Below are 14,402 nucleotides of genomic sequence, written 5' to 3' on the forward strand. Positions count from 1 at the left end.
CCATGCTTGAAACGATCTCTTCCTCAATTCAATCTATTCCCATTTTTGACTTCAAGTCCAATACAAAATTCCATCTTTTGCAGGAATCCTTTCCTATCCTCTTTTAACCCTAGTGCCTTCCCTCTGTTAGTTATTCCCATTTATCTTGTTTTTTAAATATTTGTTTGTGTATTAGCCCCTTCATTAGATTGTAAGCTCCTTGTGTGTAGGAACTATCTTTTGCCTCTTTTTGTATCTCTTGTATTAGTATGTAGACATTTAATCAATGTTGTTTGACTTAACAAAGATCACTGAGAGTGTTTCAGCACTCATATCTTCCAATTTTCTTGGTACAGGAGGTAGAATGTAGTTCACCTGGGTCCAAAGACATGAACTCATCCAGGGCAGCTATTCAATCTTTACCTTCTCTTTATATTGAATTTCTGCTGGATTCTTGTTCCATGCTTTGTAGTTTAAAAATTCTCAAAATTTGACAAAAGAAACAAAAGCACATCAATAATGGTGGTTGTGAAATTATCTGCTACAATGGTATCTTGAATATCCACAGCAAATGATATGTGACAGGAAGTCAGGCACTTACCTAAGGGGTTCACAAGTATTAGGAAAAGATTTTGCATGGTCTGAATGGAAGATGGATTCTCTACTGATTATGAGCTCTTCTAAATGGCCCAATTAATAGATGATATATTATTCTTTTCAGTTCTTTGCCTTATAAAAACTTAGAATGAAATTTAGAAATTAATTTTTATTCAGTGACATGTTGGATTTTGGAACAAATATAGGTCTGGTCTTGATCAGAATTATAAACTAATTCAGTCACAATATATATCCTACAAAGGTCCCCTGTGGTTATTACTTAGGGCAACCATAGGTAATTTTACATATATATATATATATATATATATATATATATATATATATATATATATATGTTCCAGAATTTCCTTTTGGGTTCTCTGAAGGAGAGGAGAAGAAAAGAAAAAAAGGGTGACAAAGTATAATTTTCAACCTGTTCTAAGTATAACCCTGGAGTCTCTTGGTAATCAGAAATCCTTAGACTTTTTTTCAGGCTGGAACCATGTAAATGCTCATTGAATTCATTCATTTGATGAGCAAATCCCCCCCCCTTTTTTTTACTATGAACTTAAAAAAAATTAAACAACCATTTCCATAATAAAGTAGAATAGAAAAGAGAATTGTACATGTAACTGAAAGTCTATTAAGTACAACTTGCTTTCCCTTTTAAATCTATAATAAAGTTTTCATGAAACTGCCTTTTTATCCCTCCCCCATTCCAGCCCTAGAGAGGGCTGCCATTAGACACAAACACCCCCCCCCACACACACACATTATTTATGTATATATATATATATATATACATATACATATTATATATACTTCTGTTTATCGATTCATTCTCAAGATGAAGATAGTATCTTCCTTCATGTCCTTTGTAGTTAACTTGGGTATTTATTTATTCATTTATTTATTCATTTGTTTGTTTATTTATTTATTTTAGATTTTTGGCAAGGCAAATGGGGTTAAGTGGCTTGCCCAAGGCCACACAGCTAGGTAATTATTAAATGTCTGAGACCAGATTTGAACCCAGGTACTCCTGACTCCAGTGCTGGTGCTCTATCCACTGTGCCACCTAGCTGCCCCTGCTTGGGTATTTATAATACTCAAAATGACTTGCTTGCTCAAGTTGTTCTTAAAACAATCTTGCTGTTACTATACAGAATTTTTGCTTGGTTCTACTCATTTCAATTTTCATTATTTCATGCAAGTCTAGAACTGCCAAAAAATTCTTAGATTTTGTCTGTTTGGAGTTTAAGATTTGGGGATTAATCACTAAGGAGTTGGCAAATTAATCATTTTAAGATTGCAGGAGAGAATTCCTGGGACTTAGGGTAATTCAGGATTGCAGTCCTTTCTGAAAAAGCTTAGTGACTCTTGGGGTAGAATTTATTTTAAAGAAAAATAAGAATTAAATTCTATTAATAATTTTAAAAGTAAATTACACTTAAATAATTTTTTTTCCATTTAAGATGGAAAGTCTTATTATATTAGAGCAATGAAAGAAGGCAGCTTAGTTTGGAAGTAATCTCAGTGTGAAAAAAGTAATATAGTTTTAACTTTATAGCCGCCTCTTGTTAACCTTTCTCGTCTCAGATCGGGTGCCCAAATAAAGTTGTTGGAAAAAAAATACTGAAAAAAAATGCAGGGAAACTTCAATTACATTCTAACTGCAGAAATCTGCTAACTGTGTAATCTTAAGCAAGTAGTCTGATGTGTTTATCTCAATTTCCTGATCTATAAAGAGAAAACCAATAATGATTCCTATCTCCCAGGATTGTGAGGATCAAAAGTAATATAATGATTGTAAAGTGCTTAACACGGTACCTGGCACATGCTAAACCCTATATTATCATTATTATTATTAATATTATTTCTTTTATAAATTTTATTTATTTAAGGCAATGGGGTTAAGTGGCTTGCCCTAGGTCACACAGCTAGACAATTATTAAATGTTTGAGGTAGGATTTGAACTCAGGTATTCCTGACTTCAGGGCCAGTGCTCTATCCACTATGCCACCTAGCTGCTCCTCATTACTATTATTTCTTTAACTGAATATGATTTTTCCATACCTGGTGATTCTGAAGTGTTTTTTTTAAAATGGCAAAGGTAATAAAAAATAATGATTTGTTAATATAGGATAATTTGGAAATGCTTTCAACTGAATTGCTATCATCTGAAGTTTTGCTTTGTGTTTAAAATGCATGACTTGGGCAGCTAGGTGGCACAATGGATAGAGCACCGGCCCTGGAATCAGGAGGATCTGAGTTCAAATATGGCCTCAGACACTTAATAATGACCTAGCTGTGTGGCCTTGGGTAAGCCACTTAACCCCATTGCCTTAAAATAAAAAAATAAAATAAAATGTATGACTATTTCTGTTGTAGTTATTATTATATTTCTAAATTCTCTTATATTGTGAAATTTGAGACCTTTGGGGTTTTTTTAGGTTTCTTTTTTTTTTTGCAAGGCAAATGGGGTTAAATGGCTTGTCCAAGGCCACACAGCTAGGTCATTATTAAGTGTCTGAGGCCGGATTTGAACCCAGATACTCCTGACTCCAGGGCTGGTGCTTTACCCACTGCGTCACCTAGCCGCCCCAATTTGAGACCTTTGTAACAGAAATACTATTAGATAAAACTTCTCTTTTAAACTAGATGCCATTAGATTATGAATTGATCTTTTAAAAGGAAGTGATAAAAAATAAATATTTGAAAATATTGTAGGAGATATAGTTTGTTATGAAACAGATAATAATTTCACTATGAGTGAATTTTCATTATTATTATTATTATCAAAGGGTCTAGATTGGTTTAAAAAATGTAGCTTCAGGGGTGGCTAGGTGGTGCAGTGGATGGAGCACCAGCCTTGGAGTCAGGAGTACCTGGGTTCAAATCTGGCCTCAGATACTTAATAATGACCTAGCTGTGTGGCCTTGGGCAAGTCACTTAACTCCATTTGCCTTGCAAAAAAAAACTAAAAAAAAAAAGAAATATATACATGCATATGCTCACTTCCCAAGTTCTTTATCATAGAAATTAAGGCTGCAAGTATGTTTTATTAATATTTTTTCAAAAATGTATTAAGAATTTTGCATACCAAGTTGTATTGATAACATTAAAGGAAGTGAAACTATTTTCCTGTTTTTAAAAGGATCAATCTGTTTATTTTAAAAAGTAGAATAGTTTACTTTATGGTTGGACCAACATGAATTAAAAAAAAAATGATCCTTATATCAGGTACAGGTTATAGGTAAGAATAGAAACAGCAAATGGTATATAAATTGAAAATCTCTGGTTACAGAATTGGAGAACCAGATTCAAGTAATTGTTTTACATTGTATTAAGTCTTGTTACTAGTAAAATTATTTAGGAACCTCTAGATTTGAGACAGTCCTGAAAATGAAGCCTATTGTCCAAGAGAAAATATTTAGGTATCAGACAATTACATGAGATTATCTAGGACTCAAAATGTGGTGCTTAAAAAGGACATTGAGAATGAGTTACTATGTAAGGAGACTTGATAGAAGTTAATATTGATGACAATTATTGTATTGATTTGGTCTTTTGTTTCGTGCTGTTTATGCTTAAATTTTCTTGGCTATCAAAAGTAATCCACTGGGGGCAGCTAGGTGGTGCAGTAGATAGAGCACCGGTGCTGGAGTCAGGAGTATCTGAGTTCAAATCCAGCCTCTTAATAATTACCTAGCTGCGTGGCCTTGGACAAGTCACTTAACCCCATTGCCTTGCCAAAAAAAACCCCTAAAATTTAAAAAAGAAAGAAAGAACAAAAGTAATCCATTGTCTGCTCTCTAAGTAGTTTGATAAGTAGTCTGATTCATTATTACATAATGAATTAAATTATATTATGAATTTATGACAAATCTTATAGATTTGGCTTATAAATAAGTGATTCAAGGAGAGATTAGGTTGCCCACTCCCCTATAAGGCAAAAAAAATGAGTGAATTGAGGGGGTTTGAATAGCAAATAATTAATAGTGGGAATTGGGTGAATCATATCTTGTGGTTCAATTTCTGGAACTGGCTTAGTATCTGTTCAATTATGTGTTTACTCCAACTTCTGTCTTGTGAAAAAAAAAATTTTATTGAATTGTGGGAATTAAGGGGGGAAAACCTTATTGAATTGTTTGAACCTAGTCCTGTGTGACTGAGAAACTGAACCATCTCTCTGTGCTGTTTAGAGGCCCTTTTATCCCTAAAACCCTAGATTGACCAGACACTCAGATCCAAAGATTGGATCCAAGGAATTTTTTCACATTTCTTCATCTCAAGCAACCCATATATGTCATCTAAAATCTAATCCTGTGCCGATCCATCACATTGTTTTGATGTTACATATATTTGGAGAATGGGATACTTCCTTTTCTGAATTCAGTAAATTTCATCTGTTCACTCCTCACCTCAATTTAAGAGCCCTTTCTAGGTCATTCTGACTATTCCCACAGTTGCCAAATTTATAGAAGTGGATTCCTGGATTATCTAAGGAAATGTCCATTCCTGACTGGACAGCAGAACCCTTGAGGAACCTCAAGGTTCATCTAGTATAGACCCAGAAGCAGCTAATATCCAGATAAGACAGATGTCCCAAGGTTCTCGATGAGGGCTGAATATATTGTCCTAGGTTTAGTCCCCCTCTTCCCTTTTATAATGTGTTTATCCAACCATCAAGACTTTGATTTAAGTGTGTTGGCATTCCCCCCCCCCCTACATTCTTGACTTCCCCTTATTTTATTCTGCTTATTACAGCCACTGACTAGACAAGATCTAGTGCTCTATCTGCTTGCTTGCTTTGCCCTATTGGGAGTTTTGCAATGATGCCTATAGGGTATGCACTTCTCTGATAGGTCCCATCAAGAAACCAACTCCTGGGATAAAAATGCCATTCCTCATCTATTCCCCATCATTATTTAGGGGAAAGAGACAACAAAATTTTGAATTTACCACTTTACTTCCCTCCCCCTCCCCCCACAAACTTATTAATTTATCACTTTCCAAGTTTTTCTGAAATCTGCCTCTTCATCATTTCTTATTGTACAATAATATTTCATTTAATTAATATCATGCAATTTGTTCACCCATTCCCAAATTGATAGACATCCCCTCATATTCTAATATTTTGCTACCATGAAAAGACTACTGTTAATATTTTTGCACATTTGTGTCCTTTCCCCTTTTTCATGATTCTTTGGGATACAGATCTAGTAATGGTGTTGCTGCTGCTTCTACTACTACTACTACTACTACTACTACTACTACTACTACTACTATTACTACCATTACTACTACTACTATTACTATCACTACTACTACTACCATTACTACTACTACTACTACCATTACTACTACTACTACTATTACCATTACTACTACTACTACCACCATTACTACTACTACTACTACCATTACTATTACTACTACTACTACTACTACTATTACTACTACTACTACTACTATTACTACTACTACTACTATTACTACTACTACCACTACTATTACCATTACTACTACTACTACCACCATTACTACTACTACTACTACTATTACTACTATCACTACTACTATTACTATTACTACTACTACTACTATTATTACTACCATTACTACTACTATTACTATCACTACTACTACTACCATTACTACTACTACTACTACTACTACCATTACTATTACTACTACTACTTACTACTATTACTACTATTACTATTACTACTACTACTATTACTACCATTACTACTACTATTACTATCACTACTACTACCATTACTACTACTACTACTACCACCATTACTACTACTACTACTACTACTACCATTACTATTACTACTACTACTACTACTATTACTACTACTACTACTATTACTATTACTACTACTACCATTCCTACTACTACTACCACCATTCCTACTACTACTACTACCAACATTACTATTACTACTACTACTACTATTACTACTACTACTACTATTACTACTACCACTACTACTATTACTATCACTACTACTACTACTACTACTACTACTACTACTAGTAGTAGTCCTTCAAAGAACAAAGAAGACTATACCAACCAATCAAATTATTGGAAGTGTGAATTGCACAATTATGTTTATTAAAGTGAGGGATAAGCTGTGTAAGGCATCCTTCACACTTGCTTATACCAGAAGCAAACATCTTGGGGTTTGATTTTTTTTTTTTAAGGAAACAGGACTATTAAAGATGGTCTGGCTACTGTGGGAGTCTCTTGGTCTTAAATGCTTTTTCTACTTCCCATATGAGTGAGACAACCACAGCACTCCACAATGCCAGGCAAGCCCAAGTCTGTGCCATATGATGACATACTACAACCTGGTATATCCTAACCTGTCACTCCATGGACTAATAGATAATGCCAGTTTTTCCTTTGGATCAAAGGATATGCATGGTTTGACTTCCCTTTGGATGTAGTTCCAAATTGCTTTTCAGAATGGTTGGATCAGTTCACAATTCCATTAGTATCCCAATTTTCCTATTCTGCCTCAACATTTATCACTATAGGTCAGGAACTCCTCTCCTCACAGTCTGAGATTCAGACAGATCAAAGAACAGTTAGGAGTAGAAAGGAAAAAAAAATCATACCATTTTATTTGATGTGTAATGATCACAACAAGAGACTACAGAATACAGATCCACACTGTGTGAACACAAAGTGATAGACAGATAGATAGATAGATGATAATCTAGGAAAATCAAACAAAGCTGACTATAAGTCAATTTTTAGGGTTACATAAGTATCATAACTATAAACAAATTATATAACTGTGACTACATCCAGATCCATATATGGAATTCAAATCTGGCCAAGTTGAATTCACAACCAGCCAAATATTTGCTTTGCAATCACTTTTCTTTTTTTTTTTTTTTTAGCAGTTAGTCACTCTGATAGGTGTGTGAGATAGTACCTCAGAGTTGTTTTAATTTGCATTTCTCTAATCAAAAATGATTTAAAGGACTTAAAGGACTTCCTCATATGCCTATAGATAGCTTTAATTTCTTCATCTGAAAACTGCCTGTTCAAATCCTTGAACCCTTTATCAACTGGAATGGTTTGTATTCTTATAAATTTGGCTCAGTTCTCTATATATTTGAAAAATGAAGGGAGCGGCCAGGTGGCGCGGTGGATAAAGCACCAGCCCTGGAGTCAGGAGTATGTGGGTTCAAATCTTGTCTCAGACACTCAATAATTGCCTAGCTGTGTGGCCTTGGGCAAGCTATTTAACCCAGTTTGTCTTGCAAAAACCTAAAAAAAAAAATAAGAAAAAATGAGCCCTTTTAATCAGAGACATTTGCTGTAAAGATTGTTTCCCAACTTTTAGCCTTCCCTCTAATTTTGGTTGTGTTGGTTTTGTTTGTGCAAATTGCCTTTTGATTTAATATAATCAAAATTATCTATTTAAGAATTTGAATACTATAAAATTCCATGCATATATATTTAGTTGATATCTTTTCATTGTCTATAGTACTTTTTTTTTTAGCAAAATACAGTTTTCTTTCTTAGTTTTTAATTAGGTCTATTATTGCTTTTGCTTTATCTGAAATCAGGATTGCTAATTCTTCATTTTTTAAAATTTCAGCTAAAGCACAATACATTCTGTTCTAGCCCTTTACCTTTACTGTGGTATGACTCTCTGCTTCAAGTCCATTTCTTCTATTTCTTCTAGGGTTTTGATTTTTGATGCACTCTGCTATCTGCTTCTGTTTTATGGGTGAGTTCATTTCATTCGCATTCACAGTTATGATTTCTGTGTATTTCTCTCCAACTTATTTTTTCTCCTATTTATCATTTTTCTTCTTTTACATTTTTACCTCCTCTGGTTTGCCCTCTCTTCTGTCAGTCCCCATTCTGCTCCACCTCCATCCCACCCTCAATCTTTACTTAATCTCTCCCTTTCTACTTTTCTGTTGAATAAGATAGATTTCTATATTCAACGGATTGTGTATGTATATTATTTCTTCTTTAGTCAATACAGATGAGAATGAGGTTCTCATTTTTCCCTCCAATGTAATAAGGTTTTTTCCACATCTTTTCATGTGAAATAATTTACCCCATTCTGTCTCTCCCTTCCTTTTGCACCCAATGTGCTCCTCTTTCTTATCCCTTAATTATTTTTTATGTCTTTACCTCAAATTCACCTAAAACTAAAACTTCTGCATATGTATATTCCTTCTAGCTGGTATAATTTTTAAGAATTACAAGTATCATCTTTCCATGTAGAGATGTAAACGGTTCAACTCTTCTCAATCCCTTAAATTTTCTTTTCCCTTTTTTTCTTTTTAGGTTTTTCTCGGGTTTTGATATTAGAGATCAAAATTTTTATTTAATACTGGTTTTCTAATAAAAGTTTGAAATCCTTCTACTTCATTGAATTACCATTTTCCCCCTTGGAATATTATGTTAATTCCACTAGGATAGATGACTCTTATTTGTAGTACTCTTTTGCTTTCCAAAATATCATGTTCCATGACCTCTGATCCTTTAATGTTGCGGTTCCTAAATCCCAAGTGATTTGATCATGGCTCCCCAACATATGGATTATTTCTTTCATGGCCACTTATAGAATTTTTTTTCCTTGACCTGATAGATCTGTAACTTGACTATAATGTAAATAGTAAAGTTTTTCCTCTTTCCTGAGGTGAATTCTTTCAATGCCTATTTTGCTCTATGGTTCCAGACTAACAGGGAAGTTTTATTTGATAATTTCTTGAAAGATGCTGTCTAGGTCCTCCTTTTGATTATGGTCTCAGGTGGTTCAATGATTCTGAGATTGTCTTCCCTGGTTCTATTTTCTGAGTCAAGTGCTTTTTTCCAATGAGTTGTTTTATGTTTTCTATTATTTTTTCATTCATTTGAATTTGTTTGGTTGATTCTTGATATCTCATAGAATACTTAACCTCTAGTTGCTAAATTCTAATTTTTAAGGAATTGTTTTCCTCAGTTAACTTTTTACTTTTCTATTTGGTTGATTGCACTTTTTAAGAAATTGTTTTCTTCGGTTGATTTTTGTATCTCTCTTCCATTTGGTCAATTCTACTTTTTAAGCAATTCTTTCCTTTTTCCAAGTGTTGACTTTTTTTTCATAATTTTCTTGCATCACTCTCTTTTCTTTCCCAATTTTTCTCCAATGTCTCATATGATTTTTAAAGCTCTTTTTGAGTTCTTCCATGAGTTCTTTCTGGGCTTGAGATCATTTTCCATTTTTCTTTGAGATTTTGCCAATAGGTATTTTGACATTGTTGAATTCTTTTTTTTACATTTTATTTTATATTATTTTATTCCTCCCTCACCATCACATGCAAAAACAAGCTTCAACATTCACTTCCAAAACTTTGAGTTCCAAATTCTCTCCCTTCTTCCCAAGTTACTTAATATAGTTTTTAAAATGTGTAATCATGAAAAGCAAAAAAGAAAGTTTGCTTCAATCTGTTTTCAGATACCATCAGCTCTGTCTTTGGAATGGATGGTATAATTTATCATTGTTGTCCTCCATTGAGTTTGTATCTTGTTCTTCCTTGTCACCATAACTTTCTAGTCAAATTCTTTTTGCTGTTGTTGTTTGGCTCATCTTTTTGTCATTTTTCCTTTCTTTTAAATTTGAGCTTTCTTCCTGGGATGGAAGAGGCACTGTTTCAGGTTTCTTGTGCCAGGGGCTGCAAGCCTTAGCTATTTCATCTGGTGCTGTACTGATGTTGCCCCCAGAGTTTCAGAGGATCCTCGTGTCTGACATTGCACTGGGGAGGGGGTGGCCCTGCTGGAGGCTATAGGGGTCAAGCAACTTAGCTGGTGCTGAGCCAAGGTCCTAATGCTGATGTCTTGCATGTAATGAGGACTGTGGGCTGTTTCTATGTTTCCCAGGGCTGTGCTGAAGCACGTGGAAGTCTAGCCACTGGAGGATGGGCTATACTGCAGTTTGTGATGGTTCTAGGAGCTGGAGTCTGCTGATTCCCCTGGCTATGCTGAAACATGTGGAGGGTACTGCTGTTGATATTTGCCTGCTCTACCACACAGGGCCTCAAGATCACCTGCTGGTTTGCTGAGGGGAGGCTTATTACAGGTTTGCGGGGATGCTTCCTGTCCTGGACTGCATTTCCCTTTTACCTGAGTTAGACAGACCTTTCTTGCTGATCTTTCAAGAGTCTTGGGCTCAAAGATTGTTTCACCCCTATCTTTTTTCTGGTTCTGCTGTTTCAGAAATTGTTTGGGAAAGCAATTTTATTATTGTTTGCAGGTGAATATGTAAGAGTTATGGTGATTTCCTTCTTACTCTGTCAACTTGGCTCCCAGAAGTTCCAGCCCTCTCTTTTCACTCCTCTCTCTTTTTACTTTTTTTTTTTTTTAGGTTTTTGCAAGGCAAATGGGGTTAAGTGGCTTGCCCAATGCCACACAGATAGGTAATTATTAAGTGTCTGAGACCGGATTTGAACCCAGGCACTCCTGACTCCAGGGCCGGTGCTTTATCCACTGTGCCACCTAGCCACCCTTCTCTTTTTACTTTTAAGAGACACTTTGGTTTTTTGAGCTAAGGTCCAGCAAGGAAGTTGTACATAATAATAATCTTTGCTTACCCTCTGGATGAACTCTTCTGTAGCTGAATCAGAGAATTGGTTCAAACCAGTCCCAGGTGGTCCCTGCTCAGGCAAGCCCTTCAGGAACCACCTTCCAGTCATAAAGTCCTCTTATGAATAGACTCCTGTCATGAGGTAAACCTGCCTCATTGTTGCTTTTATACCTCACTATTTGGTCACACCACATTGCTTAGTTCTTTGTCTAGCCACAACCATATATATCAATTGGTTGTCTTGGTCCTAGAGCAGACCCTAGCACGTATCCAGTTTTCCTCTTCTAACAAACTAAAGAATGCCTTTTGCTTATAACCACTTTGGTTTTATTTTATTTTTCAGAATTTGATAGTTGGCATGTAACCTCTGTGAGCTCTTTAGTATTTTTCAGAGTCAACAGGGGTTGTATAATTTCTGAGAGTCTTTAGTCATTTATTTTCTGGATTTGACAACCATGTTATAGTGTCCCTGTTTATCTTTTTTTAAAAATAATCTATTTTTTAACTTTGTTTGAGATCATGATCACCAGTATAATAAATTCTACTCCAGCCCTTTATTTTAACTCTGTTTATCTCTCATTTTTAAATGTATTTTTAATAAACAGCATATTGAAGGATTCTGATTTTTAAGCCATTTGGCACTATTTGTTTGATGGGTGAGTTCATCCCAGTAATATTCAAAATTATAATTAATATTTGTGTTTTTCCCTCCATTCCATTTTTTCCTCATGACTTAGCCTCTCTTTTTCAATATCACTCTGCATACATCTAGTTTACTTTTAACACTACAATCCTTATCCATACCCTTTTAAGGACTCCCTTTCTTATCCTCTCCCCTTCCTTTTCTATTCCTTATTCTACCTCCCCAATAGTCTCTTCTTATCCTCACTATACACCCTTCTAAAAGTCTCTCTCATCCTTTCTCCTAGCCTTATTTATTTATAAATTTAGAAGACTTTTATACTTTTCTAAACACATTGTTCCCTCTTTGATTCAGAGCAGATGAGCACCTCTACTTCCATCTGCTTCTTCTGTATCAGTTCTTTCTTTTATGCTTCATTTGTATGATATAATTATTCCTTTTTATCTTGTCTTACCCAATTTTGTCTTTTGGACTCACCTCATTATGCTCAACTAAGCCTCAGCCTTTCTCAAACTACCAAAGTAATAATGACAGTCTTAAGAAACCTGAAAACATTTTCACATACAAGAAGTAAATAGTTTGCTCTTAATTCCCTTATAATTTATTTTTAATGTTTATCTTCTATTTTTTTCTGGATCTTATATATATCAGATTTTCCATTGAGTTCTGGTCTTTTTTGTCACAACTACATGGAAGTCTTTCAATTCATTAAATATACATTTTTTTATTCAGAATTATACTGAAATTTACTGTTATTTTCTTTTGCTCTTTGAAATCTAATGTTCCAAGACTTATAATCTTTTAATGTAGAAGGTACTAGATCATATGTAATCCTGATTATAGATCTATGATATTTAAATTGTTTTTTTTCCTTTGTTGCTTGTAATATTTCTTCTGAATCTTGAAGCTTTGAACCTTGGCTATGATATTCCTGTAAGTTTCATCCTGGGACCTCTTTTAGGTACTGACCCTGGATTTTTTTCCTATTTCCGTGATACCTTCTTGCTCTCGAACTTCAGGAAAACTTTCCTTAATTTTCCCTTAATGTCTGATAATATTATATCAAGATTCTTTTACTCTTAATTTTCAGGTTATCCAACAATTCTTATATAATTTCTCCTAGATTATTCTCCAGCTCAATTGTTTTTCTAATGAGATGTTTCATATTCTCTTCTAATTTTCTCATTCTTTTGATTTTGTTTTTTAATTTTTATTTTTTTAATATCATTTGATTCTTCTTGTCTAATTCTAGTTTTCAAAGAGTTATTTTCCCCTCTTAAGTTCTTGGATCTCTTGTTTGACTCTTTTGTTGTTCTTGTTTTGGCTTTTGCAAGGCAATGGGGTTAAGTGACTTATCCAAGGTCACACAGCTAGGCAATTATTAAGTGTCTGAAGCTGGATTTGAACTCAGGTCCTCCTGACTCCAGGGTCAGTGTTCTATCCACTGCACCACCTAGCTTCCCCACTTACTTGACTCTTCATAATTTTCTTGATTTTCTTGAATTGCCCTTATTTTTAAAAAAAAATTTTCCTCATTTGGTGTTTGCTAGATCCTTCTCACCCCCAGCTACAGCCAAGGACCACAGCTGTGGGTGACATCCCAAGAGAGTAGAGGCTCCTTCCATTCTCTACAACTTACTCATCAGACTCCCATACTCTCCTAGAGGCGAAAATTCCTGAAACTAAAGCTTCTTCCAGATCCAGCTGTCCCCAGGGCTTTTTGTTTGTTGATTCATCTAGAGATGTTTGCACTTTAATCAAGTCAATCCTCTGCCCCTAGAAGTTTTCTTTCCTGAGATCCCTTAGACTTAGGAAAACAACTGCTTTACCCTGGCTTTTCATTTTTGCCACTATATATTCACTTTGAGACAATGTTTTATCTTTGTTCATGGGGCAATTTGGAGAGCCTACAATTTCTGACACATTGTCATCTTCCCAGAATACACCTCCCACATGGAAAATCCTTGAGCCAAGCAGGTGAAAATGTATATAATAAAGCACCACTATAACTATTAAAATGACTATCACTTCAGTTCTGAGGTATTAACTTTGGCAAAATTCCCAGCAAATTGGAATCTCAAAATCAAATAATAGACAAGACTTTATCTCCACCTTGTGACCAACAGTAGTAACACTTTGTTTTTTGCTAAAACTGTTTTCTCTGTATATATATATATATATATATATATATATATATATATATATATAATACTTCAGAAATACTTATTGACTTGATTTGTGACACATTATTATTTTTATGAAACATTAAATGAGTAGGAGTTCTAAGATTTGCCATTTAAAATTAGTTTCTTATGATATTTCTTTTAAGTATTTATGGGCCTTTAGAATAATAGTATCTTGCATTTCCATGATGGTTTAAGATTTGGGAAGCATTTTATAAAACAATTTATACTGTACATATCTAATTTGATTTTTGTGGTTTTAATGGGGAGGAAAAGTCCAAGGGCCAGGAAGAAAAATCAATCTTTTTCATAAATAACATCTATGTATAGTTTTTAAGATTTTAAGATTTTCAAAGTTCTTTCATAGTTCATCTCCTTTGGACCTTACAA

The 14,402-nt window shown here is 34.4% G+C and overlaps 1 long non-coding RNA gene across 1 annotated transcript in view; it reads right to left on the reverse strand.

Annotated features, from left to right (window-relative positions):
• LOC141491657 (uncharacterized) overlaps positions 1-11,274 on the reverse strand; it is an 85,865-nt gene extending 74,591 nt beyond the window's left edge. Inside the window, exon 1 of the long non-coding RNA XR_012469696.1 lies at positions 11,194-11,274. This is a non-coding gene — a long non-coding RNA (uncharacterized LOC141491657). The remainder of the gene's footprint in view (positions 1-11,193) is intronic.
• Positions 11,275-14,402: the final 3,128 nt, after the last annotated feature.

Source organism: Macrotis lagotis, chromosome 6 (genome assembly GCF_037893015.1).
Source record: "Macrotis lagotis isolate mMagLag1 chromosome 6, bilby.v1.9.chrom.fasta, whole genome shotgun sequence".
Lineage (NCBI taxonomy): Eukaryota > Metazoa > Chordata > Mammalia > Peramelemorphia > Peramelidae > Macrotis > Macrotis lagotis.